Source organism: Hyla sarda, unplaced genomic scaffold, assembly GCF_029499605.1.
Source record: "Hyla sarda isolate aHylSar1 unplaced genomic scaffold, aHylSar1.hap1 scaffold_265, whole genome shotgun sequence".
Classification (NCBI taxonomy): domain Eukaryota; kingdom Metazoa; phylum Chordata; class Amphibia; order Anura; family Hylidae; genus Hyla; species Hyla sarda.
Window position 1 is genome coordinate 79,848 of NW_026609342.1, and position 26,830 is coordinate 106,677.

The following is a 26,830-nucleotide window of genomic DNA, read 5'->3' on the forward strand; positions in this document are numbered from 1 at the left end:
CCAGGCACAGGACTTCTGCTGCTGCTGACTAAATGGCCTCCTTAATTGGATCATTTGAGTAGCCAGCACACCTGTGCAGGTAGGGCATGACATGATAGGCAGCTGCCTTGATAGCGGGTGGGTGCTGAATGTTCCTAATTGACAAAATAAGATTAATGCTTATGAAGAAATATAAAATCTCATCCCTTCCCCAATATCGCGCCACACCCCTACCCCTTAATTCCCTGGTTGAACTTGATGGACATATGTCTTTTTTCGACCGTACTAACTATGTAACTATGTAACATAACATGGGGGGGGGGGGTCTCCTGGCTGTTCACACAGGTGTGTCATTGCTGTACATTGACCATGCATTGCTTCTGTGGTATTGCAAAGGCAAAGACAAATGCTTCCAGCCATCCATTGCACTAATGGATTGGTCATCAGCTGGTTGTCTATGTCCCGCATCAATATAGACCAAAGTACAGAGGGTTAGGCTATGCTATTGTGCACCTACCTGATGCATCAGAAGGTGCGAGGCCCTTGCTAAATTCTGTGCACAGACTTTGAGATCTATACTTTAGACTGTATCTAAACCTGCTCCAACATGGACTGACATTCTGGCCTACTTTCAGCCGATGCGACTTGTCTGTCGCTGAACAGTCGCTTTTTATGTATTCAGCACCTATGTATAATGTTGTAAAAATGCTCTAGAAGCTAAAGTCGCAGAAATGTCACACATATTTGGCCTGCAACTTTCTGTGCGACAAATTCAGACAGGAAAAATCAGTATAAATCCTTAGAAAATTATCCCCCAGTGTCTCCATCTGCTGGCGGTATTGAATAAGCATTGCTGCACTGATGGGGTATGCATTAGACGAAAAAAAAGAAGAAAAAGAAGAATAATACGCCCAGAAAAGAGGCGAAAAGGAGAAAAACGTAAAAAAACGTGAAAAAAAAGTAAGAGGAAGAGAAGGGAAAAAAAGGTGGAAATGGGTTTAAAAGTGATTTCGGCGGAGAAATATATATATATATATATATATATATATATATATATATATATATACGCGCACACACACACATATATATAAACGTATTCTCCGTTGAGATATTGCAGCCGCTGCTGTGTCCAGGCCCAGGAGCCTTAGCACTGTGCTGTGATGTCACTCAATACCACTGACATCACTAGGTGTAAACAACATCTCTCCTTTGCTGTGTATGTGACTATGGAGCTGTTTGGTGATGTCGTCTATTATGGCCTTCATAGAAGCAACAGGAGATTGTTGCATCCATCTAGAACCCTCAGAACTACAGTGCTATGATGTCACTCACTTCCACAGGCCTTGCAGAGTGTAAACAACAACAACCCAGCTTTGTTGTGTATGTAACCATAGGGATTTGTGATGTCACCTAGAACCTTCACAGCAGCGACAGCTTTATGAGGAGCATCAGCACTGCTCTGCCTGAGCAGAACCATCACCGCCATAGGTTGTCAAATAACCCGGGTTTAACCCACACAGGTAAGTCCAATGGGGTGCAGGCATGTCCTCTATGCTTACAGCTTCCCGTGGGTGTTGGTTTGATACCGTTTGGGGACAGCCAAGGAGGCATCTGCAGGCAACAAAGGTAGGTGTGTGCTTGTGTGTGTGTTTCCTATGCAGATCCTAAGCCCAGTGTCACATGCAAGTAGGAGGAGTAAGAAGGGTTCCTGGCAAATCCGGGTTATGGATTGCATTTAAAAAGGCCCCATGGGAGTGCAATGGGCCCCTGTCTTGCTGCTTAGCAATAATGGTATGGGTTTAGGTTCTGCTGTGTGTACTGGTGGTTGACTGCCCCCCAGCCCAGAGTGTGCATGGAAAATTGTCTGGCAGCCTCCCTGACAGCAAGCAGTGATAGTGCCCATGAAGGGCACCTTGTTGGGCCCGCCCCTTTCACGGTTATCGCTTCTCGGCCTTTTGGCTAAGATCAAGTGTAGTATCTGTTCTTATCAGTTTAATATCTGATACGTCCCCTATCTGGGTACCATATATTAAATGGATTTTTGAGAACGGGGGCCGATTTCGAAGCTTGCTTCCGTCGCCCTATGCATTGACCCGATATGGCAGTATCTTCGGGTACAGTGCACCACCCCCTTACAGGGTTAAAAAGAAAGATTCCTACTTTCATTGCTACCTGCTTGCTGGCTAGCCAGCTAGCCAGCCCTGTGGGCCTTGCTGCTGCTGCAGCCAAAAAACAAAAGGTGGTGCTGCTGCTGCTTCTGCTGCTTCTGCTTCTGCTTGTGTCTGGCCGCTGTTGGAGCGTCCAGGCACAGGACTTCTGCTGCTGCTGACTAAATGGCCTCCTTAATTGGATCATTTGAGTAGCCAGCACACCTGTGCAGGTAGGGAATGACATGATAGGCAGCTGCCTTGATAGCGGGTGGGTGCTGAATGTTCCTAATTGACAAAATAAGATTAATGCTTATGAAGAAATATAAAATCTCATCCCTTCCCCAATATCGCGCCACACCCCTACCCCTTAATTCCCTGGTTGAACTTGATGGACATATGTCTTTTTTCGACCGTACTAACTATGTAACTATGTAACATAACATGGGGGGGGGGGGGGTCTCCTGGCTGTTCACACAGGTGTGTCATTGCTGTACATTGACCATGCATTGCTTCTGTGGTATTGCAAGGGCAAAGACAAATGCTTCCAGCCATCCATTGCACTAATGGATTGGTCATCAGCTGGCTGTCTATGTCCCGCATCAATATAGACCAAAGTACAGAGGGTTAGGCTATGCTATTGTGCACCTACCTGATGCATCAGAAGGTGCGAGGCCCTTGCTAAATTCTGTGCACAGACTTTGAGATCTATACTTTAGACTGTATCTAAACCTGCTCCAACATGGACTGACATTCTGGCCTACTTTCAGCCGATGTGACTTGTCTGTCGCTGAACAGTTGCTTTTTATGTATTCAGCACCTATGTATAATGTTGTAAAAATGCTCTAGAAGCTAAAGTCGCAGAAATGTCACACATATTTGGCCTGCAACTTTCTGTGCGACAAATTCAGACAGGAAAAATCAGTATAAATCCTTAGAAAATTATCCCCCAGTGTCTCCATCTGCTGGCGGTATTGAATAAGCATTGCTGCACTGATGGGGTATGCATTAGACGAAAAAAAAGAAGAAAAAGAAGAATAATACGCCCAGAAAAGAGGCGAAAAGGAGAAAAACGTAAAAAAACGTGAAAAAAAAGTAAGAGGAAGAGAAGGGAAAAAAAGGTGGAAATGGGTTTAAAAGTGATTTCGGCGGAGAAATATATATATATATATATATATATATATATATATATATATATATACGCGCACACACACACATATATATAAACGTATTCTCCGTTGAGATATTGCAGCCGCTGCTGTGTCCAGGCCCAGGAGCCTTAGCACTGTGCTGTGATGTCACTCAATACCACTGACATCACTAGGTGTAAACAACATCTCTCCTTTGCTGTCTATGTGACTATGGAGCTGTTTGGTGATGTCGTCTATTATGGCCTTCATAGAAGCAACAGGAGATTGTTGCATCCATCTAGAACCCTCAGAACTACAGTGCTATGATGTCACTCACTTCCACAGGCCTTGCAGAGTGTAAACAACAACAACCCAGCTTTGTTGTATATGTAACCATAGGGATTTGTGATGTCACCTAGAACCTTCACAGCAGCGACAGCTTTATGAGGAGCATCAGCACTGCTCTGCCTGAGCAGAACCATCACCGCCATAGGTTGTCAAATAACCCGGGTTTAACCCACACAGGTAAGTCCAATGGGGTGCAGGCATGTCCTCTATGCTTACAGCTTCCCGTGGGTGTTGGTTTGATACCGTTTGGGGACAGCCAAGGAGGCATCTGCAGGCAACAAAGGTAGGTGTGTGCTTGTGTGTGTGTTTCCTATGCAGATCCTAAGCCCAGTGTCACATGCAAGTAGGAGGAGTAAGAAGGGTTCCTGGCAAATCCGGGTTATGGATTGCATTTAAAAAGGCCCCGTGGGAGTGCAATGGGCCCCTGTCTTGCTGCTTAGCAATAATGGTATGGGTTTAGGTTCTGCTGTGTGTACTGGTGGTTGACTGCCCCCCAGCCCAGAGTGTGCATGGAAAATTGTCTGGCAGCCTCCCTGACAGCAAGCAGTGATAGTGCCCATGAAGGGCACCTTGTTGGGCCCGCCCCTTTCACGGTTATCGCTTCTCGGCCTTTTGGCTAAGATCAAGTGTAGTATCTGTTCTTATCAGTTTAATATCTGATACGTCCCCTATCTGGGGACCATATATTAAATGGATTTTTGAGAACGGGGGCCGATTTCGAAGCTTGCTTCCGTCGCCCTATGCATTGACCCGATATGGCAGTATCTTCGGGTACAGTGCACCACCCCCTTACAGGGTTAAAAAGAAAGATTCCTACTTTCATTGCTACCTGCTTGCTGGCTAGCCAGCTAGCCAGCCCTGTGGGCCTTGCTGCTGCTGCAGCCAAAAAACAAAAGGTGGTGCTTCTGCTGCTTCTGCTTCTGCTTGTGTCTGGCCACTGTTGGAGCGTCCAGGCACAGGACTTCTGCTGCTGCTGACTAAATGGCCTCCTTAATTGGATCATTTGAGTAGCCAGCACACCTGTGCAGGTAGGGAATGACATGATAGGCAGCTGCCTTGATAGCGGGTGGGTGCTGAATGTTCCTAATTGACAAAATAAGATTAATGCTTATGAAGAAATATAAAATCTCATCCCTTCCCCAATATCGCGCCACACCCCTACCCCTTAATTCCCTGGTTGAACTTGATGGACATATGTCTTTTTTCGACCGTACTAACTATGTAACTATGTAACATAACATGGGGGGGGGGGGGGGGGGTCTCCTGGCTGTTCACACAGGTGTGTCATTGCTGTACATTGACCATGCATTGCTTCTGTGGTATTGCAAAGGCAAAGACAAATGCTTCCAGCCATCCATTGCACTAATGGATTGGTCATCAGCTGGCTGTCTATGTCCCGCATCAATATAGACCAAAGTACAGAGGGTTAGGCTATGCTATTGTGCACCTACCTGATGCATCAGAAGGTGCGAGGCCCTTGCTAAATTCTGTGCACAGACTTTGAGATCTATACTTTAGACTGTATCTAAACCTGCTCCAACATGGACTGACATTCTGGCCTACTTTCAGCCGATGCGACTTGTCTGTCGCTGAACAGTCGCTTTTTATGTATTCAGCACCTATGTATAATGTTGTAAAAATGCTCTAGAAGCTAAAGTCGCAGAAATGTCACACATATTTGGCCTGCAACTTTCTGTGCGACAAATTCAGACAGGAAAAATCAGTATAAATCCTTAGAAAATTATCCCCCAGTGTCTCCATCTGCTGGCGGTATTGAATAAGCATTGCTGCACTGATGGGGTATGCATTAGACGAAAAAAAAGAAGAAAAAGAAGAATAATACGCCCAGAAAAGAGGCGAAAAGGAGAAAAACGTAAAAAAACGTGAAAAAAAAGTAAGAGGAAGAGAAGGGAAAAAAAGGTGGAAATGGGTTTAAAAGTGATTTCGGCGGAGAAATATATATATATATATATATATATATATATATATATATATATATATACGCGCACACACACACATATATATAAACGTATTCTCCGTTGAGATATTGCAGCCGCTGCTGTGTCCAGGCCCAGGAGCCTTAGCACTGTGCTGTGATGTCACTCAATACCACTGACATCACTAGGTGTAAACAACATCTCTCCTTTGCTGTCTATGTGACTATGGAGCTGTTTGGTGATGTCGTCTATTATGGCCTTCATAGAAGCAACAGGAGATTGTTGCATCCATCTAGAACCCTCAGAACTACAGTGCTATGATGTCACTCACTTCCACAGGCCTTGCAGAGTGTAAACAACAACAACCCAGCTTTGTTGTATATGTAACCATAGGGATTTGTGATGTCACCTAGAACCTTCACAGCAGCGACAGCTTTATGAGGAGCATCAGCACTGCTCTGCCTGAGCAGAACCATCACCGCCATAGGTTGTCAAATAACCCGGGTTTAACCCACACAGGTAAGTCCAATGGGGTGCAGGCATGTCCTCTATGCTTACAGCTTCCCGTGGGTGTTGGTTTGATACCGTTTGGGGACAGCCAAGGAGGCATCTGCAGGCAACAAAGGTAGGTGTGTGCTTGTGTGTGTGTTTCCTATGCAGATCCTAAGCCCAGTGTCACATGCAAGTAGGAGGAGTAAGAAGGGTTCCTGGCAAATCCGGGTTATGGATTGCATTTAAAAAGGCCCCGTGGGAGTGCAATGGGCCCCTGTCTTGCTGCTTAGCAATAATGGTATGGGTTTAGGTTCTGCTGTGTGTACTGGTGGTTGACTGCCCCCCAGCCCAGAGTGTGCATGGAAAATTGTCTGGCAGCCTCCCTGACAGCAAGCAGTGATAGTGCCCATGAAGGGCACCTTGTTGGGCCCGCCCCTTTCACGGTTATCGCTTCTCGGCCTTTTGGCTAAGATCAAGTGTAGTATCTGTTCTTATCAGTTTAATATCTGATACGTCCCCTATCTGGGGACCATATATTAAATGGATTTTTGAGAACGGGGGCCGATTTCGAAGCTTGCTTCCGTCGCCCTATGCATTGACCCGATATGGCAGTATCTTCGGGTACAGTGCACCACCCCCTTACAGGGTTAAAAAGAAAGATTCCTACTTTCATTGCTACCTGCTTGCTGGCTAGCCAGCTAGCCAGCCCTGTGGGCCTTGCTGCTGCTGCAGCCAAAAAACAAAAGGTGGTGCTTCTGCTGCTTCTGCTTCTGCTTGTGTCTGGCCACTGTTGGAGCGTCCAGGCACAGGACTTCTGCTGCTGCTGACTAAATGGCCTCCTTAATTGGATCATTTGAGTAGCCAGCACACCTGTGCAGGTAGGGAATGACATGATAGGCAGCTGCCTTGATAGCGGGTGGGTGCTGAATGTTCCTAATTGACAAAATAAGATTAATGCTTATGAAGAAATATAAAATCTCATCCCTTCCCCAATATCGCGCCACACCCCTACCCCTTAATTCCCTGGTTGAACTTGATGGACATATGTCTTTTTTCGACCGTACTAACTATGTAACTATGTAACATAACATGGGGGGGGGGGGGGGTCTCCTGGCTGTTCACACAGGTGTGTCATTGCTGTACATTGACCATGCATTGCTTCTGTGGTATTGCAAAGGCAAAGACAAATGCTTCCAGCCATCCATTGCACTAATGGATTGGTCATCAGCTGGCTGTCTATGTCCCGCATCAATATAGACCAAAGTACAGAGGGTTAGGCTATGCTATTGTGCACCTACCTGATGCATCAGAAGGTGCGAGGCCCTTGCTAAATTCTGTGCACAGACTTTGAGATCTATACTTTAGACTGTATCTAAACCTGCTCCAACATGGACTGACATTCTGGCCTACTTTCAGCCGATGCGACTTGTCTGTCGCTGAACAGTCGCTTTTTATGTATTCAGCACCTATGTATAATGTTGTAAAAATGCTCTAGAAGCTAAAGTCGCAGAAATGTCACACATATTTGGCCTGCAACTTTCTGTGCGACAAATTCAGACAGGAAAAATCAGTATAAATCCTTAGAAAATTATCCCCCAGTGTCTCCATCTGCTGGCGGTATTGAATAAGCATTGCTGCACTGATGGGGTATGCATTAGACGAAAAAAAAGAAGAAAAAGAAGAATAATACGCCCAGAAAAGAGGCGAAAAGGAGAAAAACGTAAAAAAACGTGAAAAAAAAGTAAGAGGAAGAGAAGGGAAAAAAAGGTGGAAATGGGTTTAAAAGTGATTTCGGCGGAGAAATATATATATATATATATATATATATATATATATATATACGCGCACACACACACATATATATAAACGTATTCTCCGTTGAGATATTGCAGCCGCTGCTGTGTCCAGGCCCAGGAGCCTTAGCACTGTGCTGTGATGTCACTCAATACCACTGACATCACTAGGTGTAAACAACATCTCTCCTTTGCTGTGTATGTGACTATGGAGCTGTTTGGTGATGTCGTCTATTATGGCCTTCATAGAAGCAACAGGAGATTGTTGCATCCATCTAGAACCCTCAGAACTACAGTGCTATGATGTCACTCACTTCCACAGGCCTTGCAGAGTGTAAACAACAACAACCCAGCTTTGTTGTGTATGTAACCATAGGGATTTGTGATGTCACCTAGAACCTTCACAGCAGCGACAGCTTTATGAGGAGCATCAGCACTGCTCTGCCTGAGCAGAACCATCACCGCCATAGGTTGTCAAATAACCCGGGTTTAACCCACACAGGTAAGTCCAATGGGGTGCAGGCATGTCCTCTATGCTTACAGCTTCCCGTGGGTGTTGGTTTGATACCGTTTGGGGACAGCCAAGGAGGCATCTGCAGGCAACAAAGGTAGGTGTGTGCTTGTGTGTGTGTTTCCTATGCAGATCCTAAGCCCAGTGTCACATGCAAGTAGGAGGAGTAAGAAGGGTTCCTGGCAAATCCGGGTTATGGATTGCATTTAAAAAGGCCCCGTGGGAGTGCAATGGGCCCCTGTCTTGCTGCTTAGCAATAATGGTATGGGTTTAGGTTCTGCTGTGTGTACTGGTGGTTGACTGCCCCCCAGCCCAGAGTGTGCATGGAAAATTGTCTGGCAGCCTCCCTGACAGCAAGCAGTGATAGTGCCCATGAAGGGCACCTTGTTGGGCCCGCCCCTTTCACGGTTATCGCTTCTCGGCCTTTTGGCTAAGATCAAGTGTAGTATCTGTTCTTATCAGTTTAATATCTGATACGTCCCCTATCTGGGGACCATATATTAAATGGATTTTTGAGAACGGGGGCCGATTTCGAAGCTTGCTTCCGTCGCCCTATGCATTGACCCGATATGGCAGTATCTTCGGGTACAGTGCACCACCCCCTTACAGGGTTAAAAAGAAAGATTCCTACTTTCATTGCTACCTGCTTGCTGGCTAGCCAGCTAGCCAGCCCTGTGGGCCTTGCTGCTGCTGCAGCCAAAAAACAAAAGGTGGTGCTGCAGCTGCTTCTGCTGCTTCTGCTTCTGCTTGTGTCTGGCCGCTGTTGGAGCGTCCAGGCACAGGACTTCTGCTGCTGCTGACTAAATGGCCTCCTTAATTGGATCATTTGAGTAGCCAGCACACCTGTGCAGGTAGGGCATGACATGATAGGCAGCTGCCTTGATAGCGGGTGGGTGCTGAATGTTCCTAATTGACAAAATAAGATTAATGCTTATGAAGAAATATAAAATCTCATCCCTTCCCCAATATCGCGCCACACCCCTACCCCTTAATTCCCTGGTTGAACTTGATGGACATATGTCTTTTTTCGACCGTACTAACTATGTAACTATGTAACATAACATGGGGGGGGGGGGGGGGTCTCCTGGCTGTTCACACAGGTGTGTCATTGCTGTACATTGACCATGCATTGCTTCTGTGGTATTGCAAAGGCAAAGACAAATGCTTCCAGCCATCCATTGCACTAATGGATTGGTCATCAGCTGGCTGTCTATGTCCCGCATCAATATAGACCAAAGTACAGAGGGTTAGGCTATGCTATTGTGCACCTACCTGATGCATCAGAAGGTGCGAGGCCCTTGCTAAATTCTGTGCACAGACTTTGAGATCTATACTTTAGACTGTATCTAAACCTGCTCCAACATGGACTGACATTCTGGCCTACTTTCAGCCGATGCGACTTGTCTGTCGCTGAACAGTCGCTTTTTATGTATTCAGCACCTATGTATAATGTTGTAAAAATGCTCTAGAAGCTAAAGTCGCAGAAATGTCACACATATTTGGCCTGCAACTTTCTGTGCGACAAATTCAGACAGGAAAAATCAGTATAAATCCTTAGAAAATTATCCCCCAGTGTCTCCATCTGCTGGCGGTATTGAATAAGCATTGCTGCACTGATGGGGTATGCATTAGACGAAAAAAAAGAAGAAAAAGAAGAATAATACGCCCAGAAAAGAGGCGAAAAGGAGAAAAACGTAAAAAAACGTGAAAAAAAAGTAAGAGGAAGAGAAGGGAAAAAAAGGTGGAAATGGGTTTAAAAGTGATTTCGGCGGAGAAATATATATATATATATATATATACGCGCACACACACACATATATATAAACGTATTCTCCGTTGAGATATTGCAGCCGCTGCTGTGTCCAGGCCCAGGAGCCTTAGCACTGTGCTGTGATGTCACTCAATACCACTGACATCACTAGGTGTAAACAACATCTCTCCTTTGCTCTGTATGTGACTATGGAGCTGTTTGGTGATGTTGTCTATTATGGCCTTCATAGAAGCAACAGGAGATTGTTGCATCCATCTAGAACCCTCAGAACTACAGTGCTATGATGTCACTCACTTCCACAGGCCTTGCAGAGTGTAAACAACAACAACCCAGCTTTGTTGTGTATGTAACCATAGGGATTTGTGATGTCACCTAGAACCTTCACAGCAGCGACAGCTTTATGAGGAGCATCAGCACTGCTCTGCCTGAGCAGAACCATCACCGCCATAGGTTGTCAAATAACCCGGGTTTAACCCACACAGGTAAGTCCAATGGGGTGCAGGCATGTCCTCTATGCTTACAGCTTCCCGTGGGTGTTGGTTTGATACCGTTTGGGGACAGCCAAGGAGGCATCTGCAGGCAACAAAGGTAGGTGTGTGCTTGTGTGTGTGTTTCCTATGCAGATCCTAAGCCCAGTGTCACATGCAAGTAGGAGGAGTAAGAAGGGTTCCTGGCAAATCCGGGTTATGGATTGCATTTAAAAAGGCCCCGTGGGAGTGCAATGGGCCCCTGTCTTGCTGCTTAGCAATAATGGTATGGGTTTAGGTTCTGCTGTGTGTACTGGTGGTTGACTGCCCCCCAGCCCAGAGTGTGCATGGAAAATTGTCTGGCAGCCTCCCTGACAGCAAGCAGTGATAGTGCCCATGAAGGGCACCTTGTTGGGCCCGCCCCTTTCACGGTTATCGCTTCTCGGCCTTTTGGCTAAGATCAAGTGTAGTATCTGTTCTTATCAGTTTAATATCTGATACGTCCCCTATCTGGGGACCATATATTAAATGGATTTTTGAGAACGGGGGCCGATTTCGAAGCTTGCTTCCGTCGCCATATGCATTGACCCGATATGGCAGTATCTTCGGGTACAGTGCACCACCCCCTTACAGGGTTAAAAAGAAAGATTCCTACTTTCATTGCTACCTGCTTGCTGGCTAGCCAGCTAGCCAGCCCTGTGGGCCTTGCTGCTGCTGCAGCCAAAAAACAAAAGGTGGTGCTGCTGCTGCTTCTGCTGCTTCTGCTTCTGCTTGTGTCTGGCCGCTGTTGGAGCGTCCAGGCACAGGACTTCTGCTGCTGCTGACTAAATGGCCTCCTTAATTGGATCATTTGAGTAGCCAGCACACCTGTGCAGGTAGGGCATGACATAATAGGCAGCTGCCTTGATAGCGGGTGGGTGCTGAATGTTCCTAATTGACAAAATAAGATTAATGCTTATGAAGAAATATAAAATCTCATCCCTTCCCCAATATCGCGCCACACCCCTACCCCTTAATTCCCTGGTTGAACTTGATGGACATATGTCTTTTTTCGACCGTACTAACTATGTAACTATGTAACATAACATGGGGGGGGGGGGTCTCCTGGCTGTTCACACAGGTGTGTCATTGCTGTACATTGACCATGCATTGCTTCTGTGGTATTGCAAAGGCAAAGACAAATGCTTCCAGCCATCCATTGCACTAATGGATTGGTCATCAGCTGGCTGTCTATGTCCCGCATCAATATAGACCAAAGTACAGAGGGTTAGGCTATGCTATTGTGCACCTACCTGATGCATCAGAAGGTGCGAGGCCCTTGCTAAATTCTGTGCACAGACTTTGAGATCTATACTTTAGACTGTATCTAAACCTGCTCCAACATGGACTGACATTCTGGCCTACTTTCAGCCGATGCGACTTGTCTGTCGCTGAACAGTCGCTTTTTATGTATTCAGCACCTATGTATAATGTTGTAAAAATGCTCTAGAAGCTAAAGTCGCAGAAATGTCACACATATTTGGCCTGCAACTTTCTGTGCGACAAATTCAGACAGGAAAAATCTGTATAAATCCTTAGAAAATTATCCCCCAGTGTCTCCATCTGCTGGCGGTATTGAATAAGCATTGCTGCACTGATGGGGTATGCATTAGACGAAAAAAAAGAAGAAAAAGAAGAATAATACGCCCAGAAAAGAGGCGAAAAGGAGAAAAACGTAAAAAAACGTGAAAAAAAAGTAAGAGGAAGAGAAGGGAAAAAAAGGTGGAAATGGGTTTAAAAGTGATTTCGGCGGAGAAATATATATATATATATATATATATATATATATATATACGCGCACACACACACATATATATAAACGTATTCTCCGTTGAGATATTGCAGCCGCTGCTGTGTCCAGGCCCAGGAGCCTTAGCACTGTGCTGTGATGTCACTCAATACCACTGACATCACTAGGTGTAAACAACATCTCTCCTTTGCTGTGTATGTGACTATGGAGCTGTTTGGTGATGTCGTCTATTATGGCCTTCATAGAAGCAACAGGAGATTGTTGCATCCATCTAGAACCCTCAGAACTACAGTGCTATGATGTCACTCACTTCCACAGGCCTTGCAGAGTGTAAACAACAACAACCCAGCTTTGTTGTGTATGTAACCATAGGGATTTGTGATGTCACCTAGAACCTTCACAGCAGCGACAGCTTTATGAGGAGCATCAGCACTGCTCTGCCTGAGCAGAACCATCACCGCCATAGGTTGTCAAATAACCCGGGTTTAACCCACACAGGTAAGTCCAATGGGGTGCAGGCATGTCCTCTATGCTTACAGCTTCCCGTGGGTGTTGGTTTGATACCGTTTGGGGACAGCCAAGGAGGCATCTGCAGGCAACAAAGGTAGGTGTGTGCTTGTGTGTGTGTTTCCTATGCAGATCCTAAGCCCAGTGTCACATGCAAGTAGGAGGAGTAAGAAGGGTTCCTGGCAAATCCGGGTTATGGATTGCATTTAAAAAGGCCCCGTGGGAGTGCAATGGGCCCCTGTCTTGCTGCTTAGCAATAATGGTATGGGTTTAGGTTCTGCTGTGTGTACTGGTGGTTGACTGCCCCCCAGCCCAGAGTGTGCATGGAAAATTGTCTGGCAGCCTCCCTGACAGCAAGCAGTGATAGTGCCCATGAAGGGCACCTTGTTGGGCCCGCCCCTTTCACGGTTATCGCTTCTCGGCCTTTTGGCTAAGATCAAGTGTAGTATCTGTTCTTATCAGTTTTCATGCTGGTGGGGATGGGTGCTGCATGGAGGATGCAGGTGTACCAGGGCTTTCCGGGGCTGGTTCTGAGGAATCAGCTCGACGGCTGCCCCGATGTGACCTGTTCCCTCCGGGTCTCGCCATGAGGCTGAGAGGGTCTAGAGCCGAGGTACTTTTGTGCCTCGGGGAGTGGTGACCCCGAGGTGCCGAAACTCACTGGGAGAATAGACTCACTGGGTTGAAGCACGGGCACCATAATCTCTTCACCTTGTGGCACTCACCTCTTGATTCCCGGCCTTCTGGCTAGGATCAGAGAAATTTTTATAGATCCGGCCGGATGTCCGGGCAGTATATCTGCACACATTCACTTATTTATTTCTTTTTTTGTCTCACTGTGTCACTTTTTGCGTGTTGTGTGTTCACAGGATTTGTCAGGATGCGGTAGCCCTTCTGGGTGTCCCTCCTGGCGGTCTAGGGGAGGTGTGTGTGGCCATTAGGTTCCGCACCTCCCTGCAAACACCCCGGGTACTCCTGCTTTGGCAGGGTACCTACCGTAATCGGCTCTGCGGGCAGATACCTTGGCTAACGCCAAGGGGGATGCCGGGAGCATTTGTGGTCCCCTAGTAGCTTCGGCGAAAAGGGGCATCGAACCTGGAACCTCGCAGGTACCTTTTGGTCCGGAGGCGAAGGGTAAGGTTTGTTGGGGGGCCTCTCTCCTATCGGAGAAGGGCTTGCGATAGACCGCATCCTTTGTGCACGTTTTTTTAGTGTAACACGTTTGCACTTTTTCTTGCACTTTGGGTGAATCGAAAGCACGTTCCTCGGCTTTAGATAAAAAAAAAAAAAAAAAATCTGTTCTTATCAGTTTAATATCTGATACGTCCCCTATCTGGGGACCATATATTAAATGGATTTTTGAGAACGGGGGCCGATTTCGAAGCTTGCTTCCGTCGCCATATGCATTGACCCGATATGGCAGTATCTTCGGGTACAGTGCACCACCCCCTTACAGGGTTAAAAAGAAAGATTCCTACTTTCATTGCTACCTGCTTGCTGGCTAGCCAGCTAGCCAGCCCTGTGGGCCTTGCTGCTGCTGCAGCCAAAAAACAAAAGGTGGTGCTGCTGCTGCTTCTGCTGCTTCTGCTGCTTCTGCTTCTGCTTGTGTCTGGCCGCTGTTGGAGCGTCCAGGCACAGGACTTCTGCTGCTGCTGACTAAATGGCCTCCTTAATTGGATCATTTGAGTAGCCAGCACACCTGTGCAGGTAGGGCATGACATAATAGGCAGCTGCCTTGATAGCGGGTGGGTGCTGAATGTTCCTAATTGACAAAATAAGATTAATGCTTATGAAGAAATATAAAATCTCATCCCTTCCCCAATATCGCGCCACACCCCTACCCCTTAATTCCCTGGTTGAACTTGATGGACATATGTCTTTTTTCGACCGTACTAACTATGTAACTATGTAACATAACATGGGGGGGGGGGGTCTCCTGGCTGTTCACACAGGTGTGTCATTGCTGTACATTGACCATGCATTGCTTCTGTGGTATTGCAAAGGCAAAGACAAATGCTTCCAGCCATCCATTGCACTAATGGATTGGTCATCAGCTGGCTGTCTATGTCCCGCATCAATATAGACCAAAGTACAGAGGGTTAGGCTATGCTATTGTGCACCTACCTGATGCATCAGAAGGTGCGAGGCCCTTGCTAAATTCTGTGCACAGACTTTGAGATCTATACTTTAGACTGTATCTAAACCTGCTCCAACATGGACTGACATTCTGGCCTACTTTCAGCCGATGCGACTTGTCTGTCGCTGAACAGTCGCTTTTTATGTATTCAGCACCTATGTATAATGTTGTAAAAATGCTCTAGAAGTTAAAGTCGCAGAAATGTCACACATATTTGGCCTGCAACTTTCTGTGCGACAAATTCAGACAGGAAAAATCAGTATAAATCCTTAGAAAATTATCCCCCAGTGTCTCCATCTGCTGGCGGTATTGAATAAGCATTGCTGCACTGATGGGGTATGCATTAGACGAAAAAAAAGAAGAAAAAGAAGAATAATACGCCCAGAAAAGAGGCGAAAAGGAGAAAAACGTAAAAAAACGTGAAAAAAAAGTAAGAGGAAGAGAAGGGAAAAAAAGGTGGAAATGGGTTTAAAAGTGATTTCGGCGGAGAAATATATATATATATATATATATATATATATATATATATATACGCGCACACACACACATATATATAAACGTATTCTCCGTTGAGATATTGCAGCCGCTGCTGTGTCCAGGCCCAGGAGCCTTAGCACTGTGCTGTGATGTCACTCAATACCACTGACATCACTAGGTGTAAACAACATCTCTCCTTTGCTGTGTATGTGACTATGGAGCTGTTTGGTGATGTCGTCTATTATGGCCTTCATAGAAGCAACAGGAGATTGTTGCATCCATCTAGAACCCTCAGAACTACAGTGCTATGATGTCACTCACTTCCACAGGCCTTGCAGAGTGTAAACAACAACAACCCAGCTTTGTTGTGTATGTAACCATAGGGATTTGTGATGTCACCTAGAACCTTCACAGCAGCGACAGCTTTATGAGGAGCATCAGCACTGCTCTGCCTGAGCAGAACCATCACCGCCATAGGTTGTCAAATAACCCGGGTTTAACCCACACAGGTAAGTCCAATGGGGTGCAGGCATGTCCTCTATGCTTACAGCTTCCCGTGGGTGTTGGTTTGATACCGTTTGGGGACAGCCAAGGAGGCATCTGCAGGCAACAAAGGTAGGTGTGTGCTTGTGTGTGTGTTTCCTATGCAGATCCTAAGCCCAGTGTCACATGCAAGTAGGAGGAGTAAGAAGGGTTCCTGGCAAATCCAGGTTATGGATTGCATTTAAAAAGGCCCCGTGGGAGTGCAATGGGCCCCTGTCTTGCTGCTTAGCAATAATGGTATGGGTTTAGGTTCTGCTGTGTGTACTGGTGGTTGACTGCCCCCCAGCCCAGAGTGTGCATGGAAAATTGTCTGGCAGCCTCCCTGACAGCAAGCAGTGATAGTGCCCATGAAGGGCACCTTGTTGGGCCCGCCCCTTTCACGGTTATCGCTTCTCGGCCTTTTGGCTAAGATCAAGTGTAGTATCTGTTCTTATCAGTTTAATATCTGATACGTCCCCTATCTGGGGACCATATATTAAATGGATTTTTGAGAACGGGGGCCGATTTCGAAGCTTGCTTCTGTCGCCCTATGCATTGACCCGATATGGCAGTATCTTCGGGTACAGTGCACCACCCCCTTACAGGGTTAAAAAGAAAGATTCCTACTTTCATTGCTACCTGCTTGCTGGCTAGCCAGCTAGCCAGCCCTGTGGGCCTTGCTGCTGCTGCAGCCAAAAAACAAAAGGTGGTGCTGCTGCTGCTTCTGCTGCTTCTGCTTCTGCTTGTGTCTGGCCGCTGTTGGAGCGTCCAGGCACAGGACTTCTGCTGCTGCTGACTAAATGTCCTCCTTAATTGGATCATTTGAGTAGCCAGCACACCTGTGCAGGTAGGGCATGACATGATAGGCAGCTGCCTTGATAGCGGGTGGGTGCTGAATGTTCCTAATTGACAAAATAAGATTAATGCTTATGAAGAAATATAAAATCTCATCCCTTCCCCAATATCGCGCCACACCCCTACCCCTTAATTCCCTGGTTGAACTTGATGGACATATGTCTTTTTTCGACCGTACTAACTATGTAACTATGTAACATAACATGGGGGGGGGGGGGGGGTCTCCTGGCTGTTCACACAGGTGTGTCATTGCTGTACATTGACCATGCATTGCTTCTGTGGTATTGCAAAGGCAAAGACAAATGCTTCCAGCCATCCATTGCACTAATGGATTGGTCATCAGCTGGCTGTCTATGTCCCGCATCAATATAGACCAAAGTACAGAGGGTTAGGCTATGCTATTGTGCACCTACCTGATGCATCAGAAGGTGCGAGGCCCTTGCTAAATTCTGTGCACAGACTTTGAGATCTATACTTTAGACTGTATCTAAACCTGCTCCAACATGGACTGACATTCTGGCCTACTTTCAGCCGATGCGACTTGTCTGTCGCTGAACAGTCGCTTTTTATGTATTCAGCACCTATGTATAATGTTGTAAAAATGCTCTAGAAGCTAAAGTCGCAGAAATGTCACACATATTTGGCCTGCAACTTTCTGTGCGACAAATTCAGACAGGAAAAATCAGTATAAATCCTTAGAAAATTATCCCCCAGTGTCTCCATCTGCTGGCGGTATTGAATAAGCATTGCTGCACTGATGGGGTATGCATTAGACGAAAAAAAAGAAGAAAAAGAAGAATAATACGCCCAGAAAAGAGGCGAAAAGGAGAAAAACGTAAAAAAACGTGAAAAAAAAGTAAGAGGAAGAGAAGGGAAAAAAAGGTGGAAATGGGTTTAAAAGTGATTTCGGCGGAGAAATATATATATATATATATATATATATATATATATATATATATATATATACGCGCACACACACACATATATATAAACGTATTCTCCGTTGAGATATTGCAGCCGCTGCTGTGTCCAGGCCCAGGAGCCTTAGCACTGTGCTGTGATGTCACTCAATACCACTGACATCACTAGGTGTAAACAACATCTCTCCTTTGCTGTGTATGTGACTATGGAGCTGTTTGGTGATGTCGTCTATTATGGCCTTCATAGAAGCAACAGGAGATTGTTGCATCCATCTAGAACCCTCAGAACTACAGTGCTATGATGTCACTCACTTCCACAGGCCTTGCAGAGTGTAAACAACAACAACCCAGCTTTGTTGTGTATGTAACCATAGGGATTTGTGATGTCACCTAGAACCTTCACAGCAGCGACAGCTTTATGAGGAGCATCAGCACTGCTCTGCCTGAGCAGAACCATCACCGCCATAGGTTGTCAAATAACCCGGGTTTAACCCACACAGGTAAGTCCAATGGGGTGCAGGCATGTCCTCTATGCTTACAGCTTCCCGTGGGTGTTGGTTTGATACCGTTTGGGGACAGCCAAGGAGGCATCTGCAGGCAACAAAGGTAGGTGTGTGCTTGTGTGTGTGTTTCCTATGCAGATCCTAAGCCCAGTGTCACATGCAAGTAGGAGGAGTAAGAAGGGTTCCTGGCAAATCCGGGTTATGGATTGCATTTAAAAAGGCCCCGTGGGAGTGCAATGGGCCCCTGTCTTGCTGCTTAGCAATAATGGTATGGGTTTAGGTTCTGCTGTGTGTACTGGTGGTTGACTGCCCCCCAGCCCAGAGTGTGCATGGAAAATTGTCTGGCAGCCTCCCTGACAGCAAGCAGTGATAGTGCCCATGAAGGGCACCTTGTTGGGCCCGCCCCTTTCACGGTTATCGCTTCTCGGCCTTTTGGCTAAGATCAAGTGTAGTATCTGTTCTTATCAGTTTAATATCTGATACGTCCCCTATCTGGGGACCATATATTAAATGGATTTTTGAGAACGGGGGCCGATTTCGAAGCTTGCTTCCGTCGCCCTATGCATTGACCCGATATGGCAGTATCTTCGGGTACAGTGCACCACCCCCTTACAGGGTTAAAAAGAAAGATTCCTACTTTCATTGCTACCTACTTGCTGGCTAGCCAGCTAGCCAGCCCTGTGGGCCTTGCTGCTGCTGCAGCCAAAAAACAAAAGGTGGTGCTGCTGCTGCTTCTGCTGCTTCTGCTTCTGCTTGTGTCTGGCCGCTGTTGGAGCGTCCAGGCACAGGACTTCTGCTGCTGCTGACTAAATGGCCTCCTTAATTGGATCATTTGAGTAGCCAGCACACCTGTGCAGGTAGGGCATGACATGATAGGCAGCTGCCTTGATAGCGGGTGGGTGCTGAATGTTCCTAATTGACAAAATAAGATTAATGCTTATGAAGAAATATAAAATATCATCCCTTCCCCAATATCGCGCCACACCCCTACCCCTTAATTCCCTGGTTGAACTTGATGGACATATGTCTTTTTTCGACCGTACTAACTATGTAACTATGTAACATAACATGGGGGGGGGGGGAGGCTCCTGGCTGTTCACACAGGTGTGTCATTGCTGTACATTGACCATGCATTGCTTCTGTGGTATTGCAAAGGCAAAGACAAATGCTTCCAGCCATCCATTGCACTAATGGATTGGTCATCAGCTGGCTGTCTATGTCCCGCATCAATATAGACCAAAGTACAGAGGGTTAGGCTATGCTATTGTGCACCTACCTGATGCATCAGAAGGTGCGAGGCCCTTGCTAAATTCTGTGCACAGACTTTGAGATCTATACTTTAGACTGTATCTAAACCTGCTCCAACATGGACTGACATTCTGGCCTACTTTCAGCCGATGCGACTTGTCTGTCGCTGAACAGTCGCTTTTTATGTATTCAGCACCTATGTATAATGTTGTAAAAATGCTCTAGAAGCTAAAGTCGCAGAAATGTCACACATATTTGGCCTGCAACTTTCTGTGCGACAAATTCAGACAGGAAAAATCAGTATAAATCCTTAGAAAATTATCCCCCAGTGTCTCCATCTGCTGGCGGTATTGAATAAGCATTGCTGCACTGATGGGGTATGCATTAGACGAAAAAAAAGAAGAAAAAGAAGAATAATACGCCCAGAAAAGAGGCGAAAAGGAGAAAAACGTAAAAAAACGTGAAAAAAAAGTAAGAGGAAGAGAAGGGAAAAAAAGGTGGAAATGGGTTTAAAAGTGATTTCGGCGGAGAAATATATATATATATATATATATATATATATATATATATATATACGCGCACACACACACATATATATAAACGTATTCTCCGTTGAGATATTGCAGCCGCTGCTGTGTCCAGGCCCAGGAGCCTTAGCACTGTGCTGTGATGTCACTCAATACCACTGACATCACTAGGTGTAAACAACATCTCTCCTTTGCTGTGTATGTGACTATGGAGCTGTTTGGTGATGTCGTCTATTATGGCCTTCATAGAAGCAACAGGAGATTGTTGCATCCATCTAGAACCCTCAGAACTACAGTGCTATGATGTCACTCACTTCCACAGGCCTTGCAGAGTGTAAACAACAACAACCCAGCTTTGTTGTGTATGTAACCATAGGGATTTGTGATGTCACCTAGAACCTTCACAGCAGCGACAGCTTTATGAGGAGCATCAGCACTGCTCTGCCTGAGCAGAACCATCACCGCCATAGGTTGTCAAATAACCCGGGTTTAACCCACACAGGTAAGTCCAATGGGGTGCAGGCATGTCCTCTATGCTTACAGCTTCCCGTGGGTGTTGGTTTGATACCGTTTGGGGACAGCCAAGGAGGCATCTGCAGGCAACAAAGGTAGGTGTGTGCTTGTGTGTGTGTTTCCTATGCAGATCCTAAGCCCAGTGTCACATGCAAGTAGGAGGAGTAAGAAGGGTTCCTGGCAAATCCGGGTTATGGATTGCATTTAAAAAGGCCCCGTGGGAGTGCAATGGGCCCCTGTCTTGCTGCTTAGCAATAATGGTATGGGTTTAGGTTCTGCTGTGTGTACTGGTGGTTGACTGCCCCCCAGCCCAGAGTGTGCATGGAAAATTGTCTGGCAGCCTCCCTGACAGCAAGCAGTGATAGTGCCCATGAAGGGCACCTTGTTGGGCCCGCCCCTTTCACGGTTATCGCTTCTCGGCCTTTTGGCTAAGATCAAGTGTAGTATCTGTTCTTATCAGTTTAATATCTGATACGTCCCCTATCTGGGGACCATATATTAAATGGATTTTTGAGAACGGGGGCCGATTTCGAAGCTTGCTTCCGTCGCCCTATGCATTGACCCGATATGGCAGTATCTTCGGGTACAGTGCACCACCCCCTTACAGGGTTAAAAAGAAAGATTCCTACTTTCATTGCTACCTGCTTGCTGGCTAGCCAGCTAGCCAGCCCTGTGGGCCTTGCTGCTGCTGCAGCCAAAAAACAAAAGGTGGTGCTGCTGCTGCTTCTGCTGCTTCTGCTTCTGCTTGTGTCTGGCCGCTGTTGGAGCGTCCAGGCACAGGACTTCTGCTGCTGCTGACTAAATGGCCTCCTTAATTGGATCATTTGAGTAGCCAGCACACCTGTGCAGGTAGGGCATGACATGATAGGCAGCTGCCTTGATAGCGGGTGGGTGCTGAATGTTCCTAATTGACAAAATAAGATTAATGCTTATGAAGAAATATAAAATCTCATCCCTTCCCCAATATCGCGCCACACCCCTACCCCTTAATTCCCTGGTTGAACTTGATGGACATATGTCTTTTTTCGACCGTACTAACTATGTAACTATGTAACATAACATGGGGGGGGGGGGGGTCTCCTGGCTGTTCACACAGGTGTGTCATTGCTGTACATTGACCATGCATTGCTTCTGTGGTATTGCAAAGGCAAAGACAAATGCTTCCAGCCATCCATTGCACTAATGGATTGGTCATCAGCTGGCTGTCTATGTCCCGCATCAATATAGACCAAAGTACAGAGGGTTAGGCTATGCTATTGTGCACCTACCTGATGCATCAGAAGGTGCGAGGCCCTTGCTAAATTCTGTGCACAGACTTTGAGATCTATACTTTAGACTGTATCTAAACCTGCTCCAACATGGACTGACATTCTGGCCTACTTTCAGCCGATGCGACTTGTCTGTCGCTGAACAGTCGCTTTTTATGTATTCAGCACCTATGTATAATGTTGTAAAAATGCTCTAGAAGCTAAAGTCGCAGAAATGTCACACATATTTGGCCTGCAACTTTCTGTGCGACAAATTCAGACAGGAAAAATCAGTATAAATCCTTAGAAAATTATCCCCCAGTGTCTCCATCTGCTGGCGGTATTGAATAAGCATTGCTGCACTGATGGGGTATGCATTAGACGAAAAAAAAGAAGAAAAAGAAGAATAATACGCCCAGAAAAGAGGCGAAAAGGAGAAAAACGTAAAAAAACGTGAAAAAAAAGTAAGAGGAAGAGAAGGGAAAAAAAGGTGGAAATGGGTTTAAAAGTGATTTCGGCGGAGAAATATATATATATATATATATATATATATACGCGCACACACACACATATATATAAACGTATTCTCCGTTGAGATATTGCAGCCGCTGCTGTGTCCAGGCCCAGGAGCCTTAGCACTGTGCTGTGATGTCACTCAATACCACTGACATCACTAGGTGTAAACAACATCTCTCCTTTGCTGTGTATGTGACTATGGAGCTGTTTGGTGATGTCGTCTATTATGGCCTTCATAGAAGCAACAGGAGATTGTTGAATCCATCTAGAACCCTCAGAACTACAGTGCTATGATGTCACTCACTTCCACAGGCCTTGCAGAGTGTAAACAACAACAACCCAGCTTTGTTGTGTATGTAACCATAGGGATTTGTGATGTCACCTAGAACCTTCACAGCAGCGACAGCTTTATGAGGAGCATCAGCACTGCTCTGCCTGAGCAGAACCATCACCGCCATAGGTTGTCAAATAACCCGGGTTTAACCCACACAGGTAAGTCCAATGGGGTGCAGGCATGTCCTCTATGCTTACAGCTTCCCGTGGGTGTTGGTTTGATACCGTTTGGGGACAGCCAAGGAGGCATCTGCAGGCAACAAAGGTAGGTGTGTGCTTGTGTGTGTGTTTCCTATGCAGATCCTAAGCCCAGTGTCACATGCAAGTAGGAGGAGTAAGAAGGGTTCCTGGCAAATCCGGGTTATGGATTGCATTTAAAAAGGCCCCGTGGGAGTGCAATGGGCCCCTGTCTTGCTGCTTAGCAATAATGGTATGGGTTTAGGTTCTGCTGTGTGTACTGGTGGTTGACTGCCCCCCAGCCCAGAGTGTGCATGGAAAATTGTCTGGCAGCCTCCCTGACAGCAAGCAGTGATAGTGCCCATGAAGGGCACCTTGTTGGGCCCGCCCCTTTCACGGTTATCGCTTCTCGGCCTTTTGGCTAAGATCAAGTGTAGTATCTGTTCTTATCAGTTTAATATCTGATACGTCCCCTATCTGGGGACCATATATTAAATGGATTTTTGAGAACGGGGGCCGATTTCGAAGCTTGCTTCCGTCGCCCTATGCATTGACCCGATATGGCAGTATCTTCGGGTACAGTGCACCACCCCCTTACAGGGTTAAAAAGAAAGATTCCTACTTTCATTGCTATCTGCTTGCTGGCTAGCCAGCTAGCCAGCCCTGTGGGCCTTGCTGCTGCTGCAGCCAAAAAACAAAAGGTGGTGCTGCTGCTGCTTCTGCTGCTTCTGCTTCTGCTTGTGTCTGGCCGCTGTTGGAGCGTCCAGGCACAGGACTTCTGCTGCTGCTGACTAAATGGCCTCCTTAATTGGATCATTTGAGTAGCCAGCACACCTGTGCAGGTAGGGCATGACATGATAGGCAGCTGCCTTGATAGCGGGTGGGTGCTGAATGTTCCTAATTGACAAAATAAGATTAATGCTTATGAAGAAATATAAAATCTCATCCCTTCCCCAATATCGCGCCACACCCCTACCCCTTAATTCCCTGGTTGAACTTGATGGACATATGTCTTTTTTCGACCGTACTAACTATGTAACTATGTAACATAACATGGGGGGGGGGGGGGGTCTCCTGGCTGTTCACACAGGTGTGTCATTGCTGTACATTGACCATGCATTGCTTCTGTGGTATTGCAAAGGCAAAGACAAATGCTTCCAGCCATCCATTGCACTAATGGATTGGTCATCAGCTGGCTGTCTATGTCCCGCATCAATATAGACCAAAGTACAGAGGGTTAGGCTATGCTATTGTGCACCTACCTGATGCATCAGAAGGTGCGAGGCCCTTGCTAAATTCTGTGCACAGACTTTGAGATCTATACTTTAGACTGTATCTAAACCTGCTCCAACATGGACTGACATTCTGGCCTACTTTCAGCCGATGCGACTTGTCTGTCGCTGAACAGTCGCTTTTTATGTATTCAGCACCTATGTATAATGTTGTAAAAATGCTCTAGAAGCTAAAGTCGCAGAAATGTCACACATATTTGGCCTGCAACTTTCTGTGCGACAAATTCAGACAGGAAAAATCAGTATAAATCCTTAGAAAATTATCCCCCAGTGTCTCCATCTGCTGGCGGTATTGAATAAGCATTGCTGCACTGATGGGGTATGCATTAGACGAAAAAAAAGAAGAAAAAGAAGAATAATACGCCCAGAAAAGAGGCGAAAAGGAGAAAAACGTAAAAAAACGTGAAAAAAAAGTAAGAGGAAGAGAAGGGAAAAAAAGGTGGAAATGGGTTTAAAAGTGATTTCGGCGGAGAAATATATATATATATATATATATATATATATATATATATATACGCGCACACACACACATATATATAAACGTATTCTCCGTTGAGATATTGCAGCCGCTGCTGTGTCCAGGCCCAGGAGCCTTAGCACTGTGCTGTGATGTCACTCAATACCACTGACATCACTAGGTGTAAACAACATCTCTCCTTTGCTCTGTATGTGACTATGGAGCTGTTTGGTGATGTTGTCTATTATGGCCTTCATAGAAGCAACAGGAGATTGTTGCATCCATCTAGAACCCTCAGAACTACAGTGCTATGATGTCACTCACTTCCACAGGCCTTGCAGAGTGTAAACAACAACAACCCAGCTTTGTTGTGTATGTAACCATAGGGATTTGTGATGTCACCTAGAACCTTCACAGCAGCGACAGCTTTATGAGGAGCATCAGCACTGCTCTGCCTGAGCAGAACCATCACCGCCATAGGTTGTCAAATAACCCGGGTTTAACCCACACAGGTAAGTCCAATGGGGTGCAGGCATGTCCTCTATGCTTACAGCTTCCCGTGGGTGTTGGTTTGATACCGTTTGGGGACAGCCAAGGAGGCATCTGCAGGCAACAAAGGTAGGTGTGTGCTTGTGTGTGTGTTTCCTATGCAGATCCTAAGCCCAGTGTCACATGCAAGTAGGAGGAGTAAGAAGGGTTCCTGGCAAATCCGGGTTATGGATTGCATTTAAAAAGGCCCCGTGGGAGTGCAATGGGCCCCTGTCTTGCTGCTTAGCAATAATGGTATGGGTTTAGGTTCTGCTGTGTGTACTGGTGGTTGACTGCCCCCCAGCCCAGAGTGTGCATGGAAAATTGTCTGGCAGCCTCCCTGACAGCAAGCAGTGATAGTGCCCATGAAGGGCACCTTGTTGGGCCCGCCCCTTTCACGGTTATCGCTTCTCGGCCTTTTGGCTAAGATCAAGTGTAGTATCTGTTCTTATCAGTTTAATATCTGATACGTCCCCTATCTGGGGACCATATATTAAATGGATTTTTGAGAACGGGGGCCGATTTCGAAGCTTGCTTCCGTCGCCATATGCATTGACCCGATATGGCAGTATCTTCGGGTACAGTGCACCACCCCCTTACAGGGTTAAAAAGAAAGATTCCTACTTTCATTGCTACCTGCTTGCTGGCTAGCCAGCTAGCCAGCCCTGTGGGCCTTGCTGCTGCTGCAGCCAAAAAACAAAAGGTGGTGCTGCTGCTGCTTCTGCTGCTTCTGCTTCTGCTTGTGTCTGGCCGCTGTTGGAGCGTCCAGGCACAGGACTTCTGCTGCTGCTGACTAAATGGCCTCCTTAATTGGATCATTTGAGTAGCCAGCACACCTGTGCAGGTAGGGCATGACATGATAGGCAGCTGCCTTGATAGCGGGTGGGTGCTGAATGTTCCTAATTGACAAAATAAGATTAATGCTTATGAAGAAATATAAAATCTCATCCCTTCCCCAATATCGCGCCACACCCCTACCCCTTAATTCCCTGGTTGAACTTGATGGACATATGTCTTTTTTCGACCGTACTAACTATGTAACTATGTAACATAACATGGGGGGGGGGGGGTCTCCTGGCTGTTCACACAGGTGTGTCATTGCTGTACATTGACCATGCATTGCTTCTGTGGTATTGCAAAGGCAAAGACAAATGCTTCCAGCCATCCATTGCACTAATGGATTGGTCATCAGCTGGCTGTCTATGTCCCGCATCAATATAGACCAAAGTACAGAGGGTTAGGCTATGCTATTGTGCACCTACCTGATGCATCAGAAGGTGCGAGGCCCTTGCTAAATTCTGTGCACAGACTTTGAGATCTATACTTTAGACTGTATCTAAACCTGCTCCAACATGGACTGACATTCTGGCCTACTTTCAGCCGATGCGACTTGTCTGTCGCTGAACAGTCGCTTTTTATGTATTCAGCACCTATGTATAATGTTGTAAAAATGCTCTAGAAGCTAAAGTCGCAGAAATGTCACACATATTTGGCCTGCAACTTTCTGTGCGACAAATCCAGACAGGAAAAATCAGTATAAATCCTTAGAAAATTATCCCCCAGTGTCTCCATCTGCTGGCGGTATTGAATAAGCATTGCTGCACTGATGGGGTATGCATTAGATGAAAAAAAAGAAGAAAAAGAAGAATAATACGCCCAGAAAAGAGGCGAAAAGGAGAAAAACGTAAAAAAACGTGAAAAAAAAGT

At 46.2% G+C, this 26,830-nt stretch overlaps 11 non-coding genes and 1 pseudogene across 11 annotated transcripts; all 12 read left to right on the top strand.

Moving 5' to 3' along the window:
- Window positions 1-1,918: 1,918 nt before the first annotated feature.
- Window positions 1,919-2,109, top strand: LOC130324533 (U2 spliceosomal RNA). Its single transcript, XR_008869523.1, has one exon. It is a non-coding gene; the product is annotated as a U2 spliceosomal RNA (small nuclear RNA).
- Window positions 2,110-4,200: 2,091 nt separating this feature from the next.
- LOC130324581 (U2 spliceosomal RNA) lies at window positions 4,201-4,391 on the top strand. Its single transcript, XR_008869556.1, has one exon. It is a non-coding gene; the product is annotated as a U2 spliceosomal RNA (small nuclear RNA).
- A 2,088-nt stretch (window positions 4,392-6,479) lies between these two features.
- Window positions 6,480-6,670, top strand: LOC130324582 (U2 spliceosomal RNA). The gene has a single exon (XR_008869557.1). It is a non-coding gene; the product is annotated as a U2 spliceosomal RNA (small nuclear RNA).
- A 2,077-nt stretch (window positions 6,671-8,747) lies between these two features.
- LOC130324583 (U2 spliceosomal RNA) lies at window positions 8,748-8,938 on the top strand. Its single transcript, XR_008869558.1, has one exon. It is a non-coding gene; the product is annotated as a U2 spliceosomal RNA (small nuclear RNA).
- A 2,071-nt stretch (window positions 8,939-11,009) lies between these two features.
- LOC130324530 (U2 spliceosomal RNA) lies at window positions 11,010-11,200 on the top strand. The gene has a single exon (XR_008869521.1). It is a non-coding gene; the product is annotated as a U2 spliceosomal RNA (small nuclear RNA).
- Window positions 11,201-13,281: 2,081 nt separating this feature from the next.
- On the top strand, window positions 13,282-13,441 carry LOC130324557 (U2 spliceosomal RNA; annotated as a pseudogene).
- Window positions 13,442-14,135: 694 nt separating this feature from the next.
- On the top strand, window positions 14,136-14,319 carry LOC130324556 (U2 spliceosomal RNA). The gene has a single exon (XR_008869542.1). It is a non-coding gene; the product is annotated as a U2 spliceosomal RNA (small nuclear RNA).
- Window positions 14,320-16,413: 2,094 nt separating this feature from the next.
- Window positions 16,414-16,604, top strand: LOC130324559 (U2 spliceosomal RNA). Its single transcript, XR_008869543.1, has one exon. It is a non-coding gene; the product is annotated as a U2 spliceosomal RNA (small nuclear RNA).
- A 2,097-nt stretch (window positions 16,605-18,701) lies between these two features.
- On the top strand, window positions 18,702-18,892 carry LOC130324584 (U2 spliceosomal RNA). Its single transcript, XR_008869559.1, has one exon. It is a non-coding gene; the product is annotated as a U2 spliceosomal RNA (small nuclear RNA).
- Window positions 18,893-20,981: 2,089 nt separating this feature from the next.
- LOC130324585 (U2 spliceosomal RNA) lies at window positions 20,982-21,172 on the top strand. The gene has a single exon (XR_008869560.1). It is a non-coding gene; the product is annotated as a U2 spliceosomal RNA (small nuclear RNA).
- A 2,075-nt stretch (window positions 21,173-23,247) lies between these two features.
- LOC130324587 (U2 spliceosomal RNA) lies at window positions 23,248-23,438 on the top strand. Its single transcript, XR_008869561.1, has one exon. It is a non-coding gene; the product is annotated as a U2 spliceosomal RNA (small nuclear RNA).
- Window positions 23,439-25,526: 2,088 nt separating this feature from the next.
- On the top strand, window positions 25,527-25,717 carry LOC130324532 (U2 spliceosomal RNA). Its single transcript, XR_008869522.1, has one exon. It is a non-coding gene; the product is annotated as a U2 spliceosomal RNA (small nuclear RNA).
- The last annotated feature ends 1,113 nt before the right edge of the window (window positions 25,718-26,830 follow it).